We start from the raw sequence: 15329 nt of genomic DNA on the forward strand, positions 1-15329 counted from the left end.
CCTATGGCAAACAGCCTTCCAGACACCCAAGGGAGATACACCTTTTAAAGCAGAAACACCGGACATGCAGAAACAGGACAGATTATGGGAAGGATCTGCCAAGCTCCCAGAAAGTACTTTACAAGTCAGCTCAGTCTGAAACACGATGGGTGAACAGAGCTTCCTTAAAGTCACGTTCAAAAGGAATGAAGCCACTTTCCAAATCAGAAGTCTAACAGGATTAACAACGCAGCCCTAAATCAGTGCCCTTTGGAGCAGTTAAACTCTTCCCTCCAAAACAGTGCCTCATCTTTCCCATGCCAGTTCTGAAAAAGCAAGAAATAAAACTAATTCCGCTGGTTCTGCCCAAAAGGACCAGAGACTTAAAAAACACCTCTTCAGTCTCCTTTACACTACAAGTAACCTTGTTCAGCAGAGACGGCGCTTGCTGCAGTGGCCCAGCACGCAGCGGCAGCAAGCGCGCCAGCCGCACTGCCGGGGCTGGCTCCCACACAGAAACCTCCAGACTTCTGTCTCAACATAGCTGGAGTGATTCTTACCTAGGGTCTCTCCGCCAACGCTTCTGGTAGCAGGAACAGGGTCAGGAGGTCCCTCTCTTCTCCTGAAGAAGTAGTGAGAAAGACCTGGTAAGATTTACTAAGATTTAAAATGAAAGCCCCTGAGAGAAATCCAAGGGAAAAAGATTAAAAATAGCAAGTTGGAAAGGCAAAAATCTCTTCCTTGCACATCACATACATTTCAGTCCTGCATGACACAAAGGAATGCTACATATAAAACACCTAAGTAATGGAAAAGGCAACGAAAAGTTATCAGCGCTCTACTTACAGCAGTCCAGCTGGCAGACTATTTCAGCTCCACTGGCTCTGAGCTTGTGGACTCAAGCTCAATCCTTTTTTTTTTTTTTTTTTTTTTTTTTTTAAAAAGAGCTGTAAATGGCGGTGGGAGGGGAAGCAGGGAGTGCAGACACTACAGCACTGTTCACTGGCTCTAGCTGTGGTCTCCACTGAATGGTCTGAGCTAGTCATCGTGCGACTTAAGCACTGCTCCTAGTTTATTCAATTTCCTGGCAAACTTGACAACTTTAACTGCTTCCTTTCCCAGTGGGTGGACTTGCTGGGACTCCTGCAGGATCCCAGGCTTAGCTCCAGAGCTGCTCAGAGGCACAGCTGACCAATTATACCTGTTCATATTGTACGAGCATCCAGCAACAGCAGCCAGAGCCCTCCAGGGTCAAGGTATATAGACACACTTTAAAGATACGGGTAACAAATATTCTTCAGTAATGTAATACAACATGTTTTACGGATACACACTGTTGCTCTCCAATGCCAAAATTCCCCTCAGAGGTCTCCCAAAGCAGCTTCGGCAACCCCAGGCAGGAACTCAGGCACACGAGGAGGGACTGTGCGGTGCCCAGCACACCTCTGAATTGCACATCTCTGTGCGCACACCTTAATTGCTCCTGAAGAAGGAGCTCTTTGTGCTATATTAAGGATTTAAGGGATGTTTGTAAGGTCACAGCAGAACTGTGTGGCTTGGCCTGGTACTGTGTCACTACCTTAGAGACTCAACCAAAAGCCTCCAGAAGAAGTTTAAGGCTCCCCAAAAGCTCAACAGACTAGAAGGGGTTTGAATAAAGAGCAAGAAAGAGAAGGGAACGGCTCAGGAGAGGCGCTCCGATACATTTTGAGGGTTAGGTTGTCAGGCTGCATTAGTTTCTATTTCCTGGGCTTTGTCCATGAGCAGAGAAGCCTGCAAATCGATTCATGCCAGATCAGCGGAGTCAAGCAGAAAACCACCCTGTGTGACAGAGGCACTTTCTTCCCCTCCACCTGTAAGCAGAAGGGGTGCTGCCGAGCCGTTTGTACAGATGGCTTCCAGGAGATCTGGAAGGAAGACGACAGGTACTCTGGAGGATGTCCAGCTTGAGAAGCCAGCGGGTGGAGTGCAGGGAGTGGAGAACGATGGGCAAAAAAAAGAGCTGAGCCAGGCTACACACAACATCTTGTGTTCAGCTTCGAAAGGGACGATGCCTGGGCGGATTGTGACACGCAGAGATGGAAGCAGTCCGCAGGGATGTTAGAAGGGAGACGCTGCCAAGCTGGTAGCATGTAGAGGCCAGCTCCTCAGCAGCTATCATGCACAATACAAGCAGAAGAATTGGCTTTTAAAAATAACCTACAGGTTAGTTTTTCATGAGGGCAGAAAGCCACACAGGAGAACTGATCCTCTGTCATCACCTCCATCAGGGATCCCAGGCTGGAACCATTACAGCACAGTCACGGATGCTGAAGGTGATGGCAGAGAACACGGCACATCAAAAATACCAGTGAGCCATGCCCGCGACTGATGGTATTTGCCCAGGCTGAGATAGACCCTTTCTTAAGGCGACCCTGACAAATCCTAGAGGCAGGATATGAGGAGCGAGTGGAGCAAAGCCTCGTGCCACCCATGCAGGGAGGTTTGGGGGTGAAGAGTTCAGCTCAGGTTCTCTGCAGTACAGCCAGATCACACGGCCGGGGCCAGTAATCACGCCCTGTGAGTACATGCCCCTTCCTTGGCGTCTGGGGCAACTCACGGTGGGTCTGCAGGTCTTTGCAAAGATCACAAGAGAGTCCTGCCAAGTGGAGTCATCTTGCTGTTTTCTCACACTTATCTGAGCTGCAAACCTCTACCCTTCAGGGCTCCTGGCTGCCACTATTTGCTTATTTTATTCTTACCAAATCCTTGTGTTTCTTTCCCACATTCCACACTTGTACCAATACACGTTTGTCCCTCTCATTAGAGGGCTGCTCTGCCCCCAAGACACAGGCTGCACCCTCCACGTGTAACTATCGCATCACACTCCTGGACAGAGCAACAACAACAAAAGCGGTCCAATTTCAGACTATGGATTCTAGTTGAGATGCTGGCTCACACAGGCTTCCTGGAGTTGCACAACATTATTTGGCAGCTCGGCGCAGTTATATGCATTAATCAACTTTTAATTAAAATGAAAGTTAAAAGAACTGGCTAGAGTATCAGCGTTGGTTCAACTCTTAAGGTCCCGTCCTTTGCTTTGTACCAAAGCAACACTCAGCTATCCAACTAAGGCAAAGTTGGCCGCACTCACTTAGCACAACCCCCATAACTAGAGGGGGGGCCAGAGCTCTTCCTCTCAGCATGGCTACAATCACGTCCCTTTGATGGAGTTTATTTTCACAGCAAACTTGTCTGGTCACCTTCTGTTAGAGACCCTGCTTGATCTGCTTCCCTAGAATGGGATGGTCATTCCTAATCTTCCAGCTTCTGCAAACTCCTCAGGAAATCTCTAAATCTTTGAACAAGAAAAAAAAAAAAAAATAAGGACAGACTGTTCTTTACAGGACAATGCACTGAACTTCATGAAGCAGAGCATCATGCTAGCCTGTGTCATTACTAAAGGGCCCAGTGAAGTGAAAGGCAGCAGAAAACAATCCTGCAGAGCAGAAAACCTAAGACTGTAAGGCTGATAACATTGGAGGAAAGGCTGAGAAATGCTGGCAAGAGATGTGTACAGATGGAGAAAGTAATGGTGAATTAGGTAGGCTGAGCAAGAAGCAGACTCCTCTCCGGACAAGTTTTTTGCTCAGCCATACTGAAACTACAGGAGATGGAAAAGCAATAAATGAAGAACACTCCTGAGGAGCATGGCAAAACTGAGAAGTCCTTGCCAATGTTCTCCTGGCTGTAACCTCATTTCTGCTAGAGAAGCCTGACACGTACAGCCCAGGTTCAAGCACCTGGAACGCACACAAAGCTTTTCATTGAGATCCAAGAGTGATCCTCTGCTGACTCACAAAGGGTCCCAAACTCCATCAAGCTACAACATGGCACTTAGACTACGTGATTGTTGTAGGTCCCTTCCAACTTAACTATCCTACCCTACCCTATCCTATCCTACACAGCTCCTTGGTTTGTCTCTTTCTCACAAATTCCAGGTTAGCAATGCAGGGGGGGACTACACCAGCACAGGAATCCGTAGAAACTCCCCTCACCTACAAGAGAATCCTGGACACATTCCCACAGAGACTACTGAACGCTAAGTTTTCCTTTGAAAGAGGAACCAATCCGTGAGCCTCCAACTGTTGGGCCAAATCTTGGGGTCACCACCTATACATGCTCTCCAGGCTGCCCCCCTCTCGGCGGGACACGAGACAATAACACCATCTCTTCAGCACAGCAGCAACAAGCTGCTTCCGACCGTCCCCTATACAGTGCTACAAGCGAAAACGTTTTTGAAGGTGTACAATAGGCTTTTGGCCTCAGAACCCAGCAGCGGGTACATCTGACTAGATCATGCCATTGCAAATACAACACAGTCCTTGCCCCGACAAATGCAGAAAGGTACGAAGGGCATGATGCTAGGAATGACACTGGAATTGGATCTGCGAGCAGCACAGGGGACAGACTCGCAAACTGCAGCCCAGTGCTCGTCTGTTTTACGGACATGGCTGAGCACACATCTGTCGCGGAAGCATGGCTCAAGGGAGTTACTTTTGGGTGATGGACAGATGCTGAAGGCTGTCACGAGGATGAGGATGGTTGGTGAACTGTGCGTGCAGGGCTCTTATCCACACAAAGGACAAGCAGGCAGGACACAGCACACAAGTTTTGGAGAAACACATCTCAGAAATGAACTGAAGTATTCTACTACACCAGAAATAACCTGCTACCAACCTGATAAAACACGAGTACTTTCAACCTGAGTGAGCCCAAATTAACCTGACGTCCCCAGTGGGACACTTTCAAAGGATCTGAGCGTATTCCACCCTTGGCCGCCTTTGACAACCCCAGCCAGAGAGAGACTATTACAAGCTGAGCAAATCAAAACTGCAGTTCAGGGAACAAAGCACAGCTCGCTTGGCCCAGAGCCACCCACCCACTGACCAGAAGCAGAAGGCCAGGAACAGACATATCAACCACAAGTTGGCTTTTTTTACTACTAACAAACACCAATAAACATTATAGTCAGTATTCAGAAAGGTGAGATGCTACATCAGCAGACAGTGAACTCCAACAGTGATGAAGGTGGTACCAATTAAAAGGCGATCAAGATCTCTTCAAGAGTTCAAAGTTTGCTTGTTGTCAACAACTCCGAGTGTCACAAAACTTTCCCCTTTTTCACATTGCTGCTCCAGCTCCAACAGAATAGCACCCACCTCCAGCTCGCTGGGCACAGAAAACAAGGACATGCAAGTGTCGTATCAGGTGCCAGAGCCAGAGTTCTGCAGAAAGCCTTTGCCTTTTCCACTCAGGAGGAGCCACTTGCCATGCTCAAGCCCATCACGAGCACAATTTCTTCCATTCTGTACATGTGCAGTATTTCCCCCCCACCCGTTTTCATTTCTCTATTTCTTTCGCCACTCGCCTTTCAGATCCTGTATTTTCTCTGCAATATTTGTTGTTTTCCTTTTTGTCCAGCCGGACGAGGCAGTTGTCCCCTTCTTCTGACATCCAAAAGCACAGAAGTTTCTGGAGAGCAGCAGAATTGAGGCACCTCAGAACATGCAAGACCTGAGGAGTGAATGCCAGTCCCACAGCTCCCAAAGCGGAGAAGATGCCATAAAAAAGCTGACTCAAGCACTCATCTGGAGAGAAAAACATGGCAGTAGAGATGCCAAAACTGACAGAGGATGCTACGTTACAATTTTTTTATAAAACGTCCAACCTAAAGGGCTCCCACAAAAGCGTGTCAGACACCAGAATTCCTCACAGTCAATGCCAGCATGAATCCAGAGCTAGTTCTAACAAGTTTCCATCAAAGGCAGTTCCAAGGAGGCAACTGCAGAGGAACCTCTTCAGCACTCCCTGCGCGCGCCAAAGACTTCTGCAGCAATTATCCCCCGGCAGGCCACTTTACCGTAGCTTCATGTCTCTTCCTCAGATCATCAAGGGTATGAAACAGCAGGACAGTAAGACACACCCATGTCACAAAATTCCCAGTATTCAGCATCCAGGGAGGAGAAACCTGAAGGCCTGCCCTTCCTGCAGGGACCATGCTGTGTTTAAGCAGAGATAAGGCAGGATGGCTCAGATCCCTGTGGCTTACCAGCCTTGCTGGCATGCCAGGAGAGCCGAGTGCAGCCCGCTCGCCGTGCACAGTGCTTGGTCAGAAACCACCCGAGGACCCGCTCACTAAAAACCGCTTAGCGCTCACTTGTCTGCTGAGGAGGGCTGCCTAACCCCCTTCTTACCAGCGGAGAGAAACGGAGCGGCAGTGAGGAAGAGGAGGCAGAAAAGAAGTGCTACGTGACCCATATTTTCCAAGATTACATAACTTCCTGAATAAATAGATACTTCCTCTACACTGGTTTCTGCAGAGAGGTTACACAACCGAGCACAGGAACGGCAACCAGGGATCCACGCGGCCAGAGAGCTGCCGCACCGCATACTGAGGAACCAGTGGGACAGAGTCCTGAGCCTTGCAATATGCTTCAAAAACTTTTTAACCGAAAAAAATTAGTATTTGGAACTGCATCTTACACAATTTCTGCTTCCTTAGAAAACCCAGGCCTAGCGAAGAATTTCTCTTCCTGTTTTACATGCCCTCAATCAAGAACAGCTTTGAGCACACATTCTTCTACCGACAACAGTCTTTTTTTAAATTAAGGTAAAACTTTAATCTTAAAATGAAAAAAACCCTTTTGTGCACAAGATTTCGCCATCATGCTCACTAATTTATCATCCAGATTCCCGCAGGTTCACGCCACCTGCAGCACTGGTATGTACGAAAAGGAGCCAGCCTGTCTCACACAAAAAAGGTGTCTCTGTCCAGTTCTGTTATGGTTTGTGACCATTCAGTGGCCCACGCAGAAGCATTCAGTCTATAAGGAACGCTAGATATGCCAGGACGCGAGACAGGGTACTAGTTGCAAGTTAATACCTGACAAACCATTGCTACGTGCTTTGCTGAAGTGGGAAGGACACACACGAGGCTAAACAGTATAAACAGCTCTGACCAGATTTATTTTTTTAAATTGGTGCCTTCTAGCCTTAAGCCCTGTGAGACTGTAAAATAATCTCAGGAGACACAAAATGAAACCAGGAGTCAGCAAGTGCATTCCCAAGTCAGCAAGTGCATTCCCAAGTCAGCAAGCAAAAGTTTCATCAGCTGCCAAAATGCAATGTGGCTCCATGTGCCCTAAAAGCACACTACCTGGCCGTTAATACTGATGCAAGGTTATAGATGCTACCTAGCAACATCATAAATACCTTTGTCTCATGTAGATAAAACTAATGCTGAGGGTAATAAAATGGATGGCATCAGTTTATTACAGGCCTCATAAAAGGGAGCCTAAAGTCCATCAAGACAGATGATTCCGAAGACTCACAGAAGATTCCCAGATCTTACCCTACTTACCCTTGTTCCCCATGTCACCACAGCAGGACTTGCAGTTAAGATTTTTCAGTCACAGGACTGTTGAGGTTTAGAAGACCTCCTGAGATCACCTAGTTCAACTTCCCTGCTCAAGCAGGCTCAGCTGGAGCAGCTTGCCCAGTCAGTGCCCTATTGCTGCCCGAGCATGACAACTGCACATGTTGTTTGATAACCTGTACAAGTCATGGACTTACTAGTCCTTGCAGAGATGGCGAGGAGCTGCTCTGCGCTCTGGAGAACGAGGCCATCATTTATGGACCCAGATACAGATCCTGCAGTTGAACTAAAAAGGTCCTGTTCTTGAATATCCTGCAAATCCTTTGGCAGAGAAATCTTCCCTCCAGTGAACTCGGGCAATGCCTGAGACACCGCAGTGCAGTGGTAACACAGATAGTTTTAAGTTAATGGATCAGCTGATAACAACCTACCCATTTACACAAACCGGCACATGTGGAAAATAAGCTCATTTTTCCCCTCTGGCTGTTTTTCAACATCATAACCAGAGTTAGCCCAGAAAAGGCAACATTTGTACAAGTACTGAATCGGCTTTGTTTTCAGTACGGAGTGTTTTGAGAATCTGGACAAGAAGAAAACCACCCTCCAGAACTCCTTGTTAATTAAGTGTTAGGAATCTATTCCATACATGATATGAGACATAATGGTTTAAGCAATTCATATACGTTCTTCCGCGTCCCGTACTGCCACACACTCATCACAGAGAAACACCTTCATTGTCCATTAGCTTCCACCACATGTGAAAGCTTCCTTGAAGCTTTACTCAGATGCATGTCCTTTTGTGTGCCGACACAGCATTTTAAGGTGGCCACTCAACCATTCACCTTCCCTGGAGCTGCCACATTCCAGCCCGTGCCAGACATTGCCACAACAGGCACACACTGTTGATGTCACCTCCTACGGGAATAAACTGGGATTTCCAACTCCTGCTCTGGCGTGTCACGGTCACCTTTTAAATGTAGGCTTTTCACTAAAGACCCAATAGTTTGTGAGACTGACTTTTACAAAAATACTTAAGTTTTCCCTGCTTGCAGAAGGGAAATGAATGTGTGTTTGTTTCATTTGCATCACTATGACTCTCCCTCAAAACAAAAGCTTGATCTACTACAGCCAAGAATCAAATTCTTTTGTGCTTCAATTGTTCAAAACACCTGCTGTTTTGAGAAGCCCGAAGCTCTTTCTGAGCAAAATGCAAAGTAGAACATGGGTCATTATCAGCAAAATCCATTCCACCGTGTTTTTAATTACGTCCAGGAAGTCGATCTCTGTTTCAGCAGATGCTTAAGACCAAAACGTACAGCACCAGAGGCACTTTCCTACTCTTGCTCCATGATCACGGTAACAGAAAGAGGATGGTACATGTGATATACAAATAGCTTCCAGGTAGTAATGCAAATACTTGCAAGAGTTTGGAGAACAAATTCATAGCCCTAGTCCATAGAACAGGGCACCTCTACATTTTCGCTCTTGGAAATGCAAAAACAGAATCCCACCTTCACTCTTTGTCAACTCAGCAAGGTAGAAGATCTCTTGTGACATGAAGAAGAGGGAAACGGCAATCAAAGCCATTCTCTGGGAAGGAACTTGTCTTTGAAAGAGCCTTGGCCTCATGACGCTCTTCTGACAGGACGACCTCTAGGGCATGGAAAGCTAGAACAAAGAGCGATCAGCCATTTTTTTATTTTAGTTATGACTGACAATAAACCACTCTGAGAAAAAGCTTCAAACACTGCCTTTTTCGTCTAACTTTCAAACCCTTGGCCTGCCACAAAGCTGTTAATCCAAAGCAGAAATGACTCAGAGCTAAAAAAAAAGCTGAGTACTTACTATTCCAGAGACAGGTTTTCCATCTACTGCCTCCGGGAGAGCAGTCTTCTCCAAACAGGCAACAAGTCTGAGACAGATCAAAGTTTCTAAACTTTCAGATAATGCTGACAAGCAAAACACGTATCATTATCTACATCAAAAGCTAATCATTAACTACTGCTCAGATTTAGCTATGATCACTTTTACTCTGCTTTAAGCCTATTTATTGCCTGACCTGCAGCCTCTTTCAAACCAGAGCCATTGCTTGCAATATTGTCAGTGAGAAATACTGATACTCAGCTTCTCCTAGCAGTGCAAAATGGGGGTAAGGGCTGAAGCAGCAGGGATTTCTTCTACGTTCTACTCACGGTGAAACCATCCCTCACAAAATATTGACAATCCCTATTGTTACAGCTAAAGACTTCATCTGACCCAAGATAAATATTTACTGTTTGGGCTATGCAGCCCACTGAAGGCATAAGCCAACCGTGTTAAGACCCAACCAAGCACTGGGATGCTCACATAAAGCTCCAGGTAATAGTGAAAGTAACTCGTGAGTCTTCCTCATGAGATTTTCGCAAAAATGCAAAGAGATTTTAGAACTCCCTGACCAGATCAAATGTGTTGCAGAAATTACTTTCAAACACATTACACAAAACACATTTCAAAGAGAAATTAGTGTTTTGCTTGCTTTTGGATATTGTAACAAAGCAAGCTTGGTTTCCTTTAGTATCTACCCCATAATGAAAAAATGTGACATTTTCAAAGCTCTAGGCCAGTTTTTAGGAGCTTGTATGAGTGATAAAAAATAACAAGGCAGCTGTATCATAAATTGTGCAGAAATTCTTCAACAACGTGTACAAGACAAATGCTGTCAGGGTAGCTGGCTCTCTGACCTCTCCGATTGGAAAGCTGGCGTCAGCAATTGCCATGGAAATAAAAATGTGACAGAGGAGAAAAAGCATAAGTAGTATAGCTGTCCTGTGCTCTGCAATACAAGTGCCCTTTTTGTAGGGGTGGTGGTTTCAAGCACGATCAAAAGCAAGAGTAACACAAAAGGGATCAACTGGCAAGCAGTGCGCATGATCCTACTATCGTGATGTACCGGAGGGTTTTACTTAAGGAATTCAGCAAATTAAAGAAAGGCATGCTACTGCCAAAAGGTTTTTTAAACTACTACGTCTTACAAAGAAGCAAAATAGTCAAAGCACATTAGGCTTTACTATCCATATAGCAGGACATCTTATAGCCAAGGACACTACTCTGTGTTTATGCCCTGTATGAAGTGAGCAACACAAAAATGGCTTTACAAGTAAAACCAAACCTATAGCAGGAACATGAAGGCAGCTGTGAAACTCCCAACTATCTTTCTTTTAAATTGTTTAGGCTTCAGTTTGACTGTACCTGTAACATTTTCCTCCAGCATCCTTCAGTCTCACCTGACACCACCTTAAACATTAAGGTTCAGTATGTTCTTGTGAGATGTCTTATCCCGAGTTCATGAAGGGCACCAAAGCCAAGTGTAACCTGATTTCTATAAAACTCTCCTGGCAGAGAACCCAGAAATCATGACTCAGTCTCTCATCAAATCCATGAGATCTGGAGCTCAGACAAAACAAGGGGACCATAAAAGAGGCAACTGAGAAAACCAGACCAACACTGTGGGTTGCACTTCACTTCCACAGTATTCCAAGGCTGGGTGTGTTCCTCGGGAGTTTGCGCTTCTACTTCCCTTATCACTTTGATGTACAAGGGCTGACCTACCATGTCGGAAACATGGACGGTATCTCGCTGCCCTCCCACGGAGCGCGACACTAACGGCAGCCGCTGCGGCCGCTTCCCGAGGGCTGGAGGAGAATGAACTGGGATCGCCTGCCTGCTGGGAGCGCTGGCTTTGAGTCTGCTCCACGTTTGTTAATGTTTTTCTTTCCCAAGTAAAGGAATGCTTGAAAACGCAGTCAAGCTGTAACAATACGTTGTCCAGTCTCTTTAGTACAATGCTTTTCAGAGCAGGAAAAGTTAAGTGAGGCAGCAAGTGATTAATCTGATCCCTGGCTCTCAGTGCAGCCTCCATCCAGACACAACATGGAGGAACCCAGCCAGGAGCTGCAGGGAGCTGCTGAGCGGCACAGCGCACTGAGGCCAGGCACCCAGCCCGCACCGGGACGGCACCGAGCTGCTCTGGTCTTCCCATACAGAGTACGTGCACCAGCTGAAAGAAACCAGACAAGGAACAGGCGGGGTCACAGGGACAAGCATCTCCATCAGGAGGCTGAAGCCATATACTTTGCAAGTAGCTGCTTTGCCAAGCTCACAAAGGAGCAGGCTAGCCAGGTGGCTAACAAGCATTAGCTTGTAAGAAGTGCACTGCATCTTGGGGGTGGCCTGAAAGTACTTTTTAATCCCACAGATCCAAGTCCAATTAAATTATCTCTAACGTGAGAAAAAGCCTGAAAGTATTTATCATACACACTCCTACCCCCAAGAAGGGATGCATTAAGTGTTTAAAAAAAAAAGCCAACTGTTAAGCTTCCTCTTATCCAGGTTAGCTAAAAGATCAGCTAAGTGTATGACAAAGCTTATATTCCAAGTTTATGTACCTTCATCAGAGGAATGAGATTTGAATCCTTGATAACTAATGAGCATGTGTGGGAAAAGAAGGCTTTGTTAAAGTGAAGCAGCACTCTCAAAGTCTCAGAGAGACCCTGGTATGCTTGCTGTTAAGTTTCATGGCAGAACAGCTGTATTCTTCTCCTAGTTTTCTCCCAGCTTCTCAGGCTTGATACCAGGATGTGCTGAGCGTCCATTGCGAACAGAAGATGCTCAATCACTTACATCATTTTGGCCCGTGACCTAGAGCTACCATGGTCTGCTATATTAATTTAGATTAACATTACAGTAAGCTGATTATATGCATGTACAACTTTTTAAATGGATTATAAATGACATTCACATCTGTAGTACGATGACTGTGGGATTTTTCTAATATTATATGAGTGCAGAGTGAAAGAGCAAAAAGAAAATTTTAAAATATTTTCCACACAAGCAATTGTTCTAGCTAGCAATACAGGTGCTCAAGTGCCACTGGAAATCAACAGGACCCTTGCAGATATGAACTGGAGAGACAGAGAGAAGAAATGACATGTTGTGAAAGCTACGTTGGGAAGATGACACCAAAGACTGTGGAAACAGAGACGGAGGACAAAAAGGAGGTGTTTCATCACAGCCTCCTGCTTCTAGATTGGCTCCTGAACCAGAAAAGTTTATTTCCAGGACCAACAAATGAAAGGCTTTAGAAAGTTAAGTTGTAGTTCAGCAAAACAGGAGTTTAATTTGTTTACAATAACTAGTCCCATTATTCTCTGCATTAGCACATTCCAGCTTTCAGCTGAAAAAAAATGGTTAATGAAAAAATCATTGGTCTTGAGTCCCGTGGGATTTCATTGGGAACATTTCCAGAAAATTAGATTGAAACAAAAGGCAATGGAGTAAATTAACCAAGATTGGATTTCCCAGAGAAAAGCAATATAAACTAGACTAGATATAGACGAGAGTCTTTTTCATCCTTCCCTAAGGAAAAATTGCCAAGACTCCCAGTGATTTCCTGGCAGACTTCTGGAGAAGTTCACACTGGCAGTCTGCTTCAGATCAACTTCACAAAATTCTGATGCAGATTACTGCTAACTTTCAAGGTGACCTTCAGTCAAGTGTGGAGAAGGCAGGTCTGCAGGGGCATGAAATTTTCCTGTTGGGTCTTTAGAGCAAACACAGAAATCAAAAAGGAAAGGAGAAAATAATGCATTTTAGTTCAAAGAACAGGAAGTTCTGTCTTCTCTTTAACCTAATGTCTGATTGGAAAACAACACAGCTGAAAGAAAGCTCCTTAGGACCCTGACGCAAAACTCACCATGCGAATACGGCGGATCTTCTCATCTATTTGTACTAGAAGACTGTTAAAGACCAGTATTCTCAACACTTTCCCTTCTCAGGCATGAAGCTTTTGTTTGGGGACAGAGCGTCTCACTAATCCAAAATTTGACATTACACTGTGAGAAAAGAATCCTCCCAAACCTCTTTTCTAAAAAGGAAAAAACCCAAAACCCCACGAACTTTCTTGTCCTTGCACTGCTGCAATTCAAAGTAAGTGGCAGGGAGTATACCTTTAAAACAAAAAAACAAACATGCAAAAGTGACTTGGAAAGCTTATTTAGTTCCTCCTCTCTACTGGCAGAAATTATTCTAATTCTCAGGCAAGTTAAAAAGCTGCTTTAGATTAGACATCTGATATGAAATTAAAATAACTCTCTGTAACTTCCATAAGCATCAAAATCCTGGTAGAAAACAGCCATACACAATTTCTTAGTTCTCAATAAAAAGTTGTGGGGAAGCCTGCAACTTCTGCTAGTTTTATTTTTTTCAATCCTTTTCTTTTTTTTTTTTTTTGGAGGGAGTATAGAGGAAGAAAAAACCTACTTGCTGCAAAAATTTTTGTGTTCATAGCAAAAAGCATCACTTTAATTTTGTATCGTGCAGCGGAGCAGTCACAGTCAGCTTCACCAACACATCCCCACTGTTATGAAGCAAACATGCATTTAAACAGCAGTGTTTACACATCATGTCCAGTGCCCCCTTTTTTAATGAAGGACGGGAAAAAACTGATGCATAATCCAAAGCTTGATGAAAGCCTCAGGAAATATTACATCATAAATTATGTGAACTGGGACCATTAAATTGAATGCCAATTTACCCTATAAGATCACATATTGTTACTCATAAAAAATACTGCAAAAGCTTTACTGACCTCAGGCTCAAGCAGAGACAAGATCAAACAGCTTAAAAGTAAATTTAATAAATACTTGTGAAGAGAGTTTAATCCACCTTTGCACAAAATGGCATACTAGTAAGCATTCTGAAGCTTGGAATTTGAGCACAAACAGGAAAAATTAGTCTATGACTGTGAATTCATGTGGAGCCACAAGCCCACTGCAAACTCAAATGCAGAAAAGGGCTATGAACAAAGCTCAAATAAAAATAGGAGAAGTAGCTAAGGCAGGGCTTAGGTGTGATGCTTGCCCTAGCGCTGCAGTACATACTCCTGCCAGCTACCTACCCACTTCACTGACATTAAGACTTGCCAGTGCTGAACCCCGGTGTGGGAAAGCACATTGGGTTCTCAGCTAAGAGGTTGTTCACAGGATGGGAATCCTTGCTTGGAAATAAAAACTTAACAGTTCTGGTACAAGTTAAGCTTTGTACTAAAAATACAGAAAAAGTTGGGTACAGACATAACATTATCGTTACCTTAAAAAACCCCTACCTAAATTCAAGTGCAACACTACGACTTAACCACATAGGTCTTCACTGTTTAAAAAAAAAAAATCTCTTGAGCACTAACTTGACAGAAATACGGAAGGAGGCAAAGCAACAAACTATCCCTTCATCTAAAGAACAGAGGAACCACATCTCCTATTTGAAGTTCTTGTCCACTTGCCATAGCAAGTTAGGAACAATCTGCTCGCATTAGGAATTCAACATCAGATTATTGTATAACTAGTGTGTATGCGCGCGTTTCCGTGTTTTTCTTTTTTTTAAAGAGAGACAAGGCTTTTGATCCGTTGTAGGTTTCATTTTAAAATAATCACGCATTCTGCAATGAAAAAGCTACCTAATACTTCCCCATGTCTCTTCCCTTTAGAATTGAAATCACCGATATCCCAATCACACCGTATTCTCCTTGCAATAAAACCCCCAAATTACTGCAAACACAGCGCTACAGCAGACCTGGCAACTTTGCGCTCAAACATCCTGAAAGTAACTATTATTACAAGTTCCCTATCAGCGCCAGAAAACACCCAAAGCCAAGAAATTATTCAACCGTTATTGCCATTTGGCTCTCCCCTGTTCAGTGGTGCCGCATTTCGTCATCAGCCGGTTCTGAAGTGCTGAATTGAACGACAAGGCGCAGCGGGTCTCACAGCGCACCTAGAGACACCAGCTTCTCAAGAGGGGGAAAAACCCAAGAAAAGAGGCGTATTTCTCAAGCCTCGAGGCAAACGTGGAAAATTGCTTAACGAGGGCCAGCTCAGACAGCCTTAAAACCAAGAAACTA

The sequence above is a fragment of the Phaethon aethereus genome (assembly GCF_964289735.1).
Source record: "Phaethon aethereus genome assembly, chromosome: 20".
NCBI classification, from domain to species: domain Eukaryota; kingdom Metazoa; phylum Chordata; class Aves; order Phaethontiformes; family Phaethontidae; genus Phaethon; species Phaethon aethereus.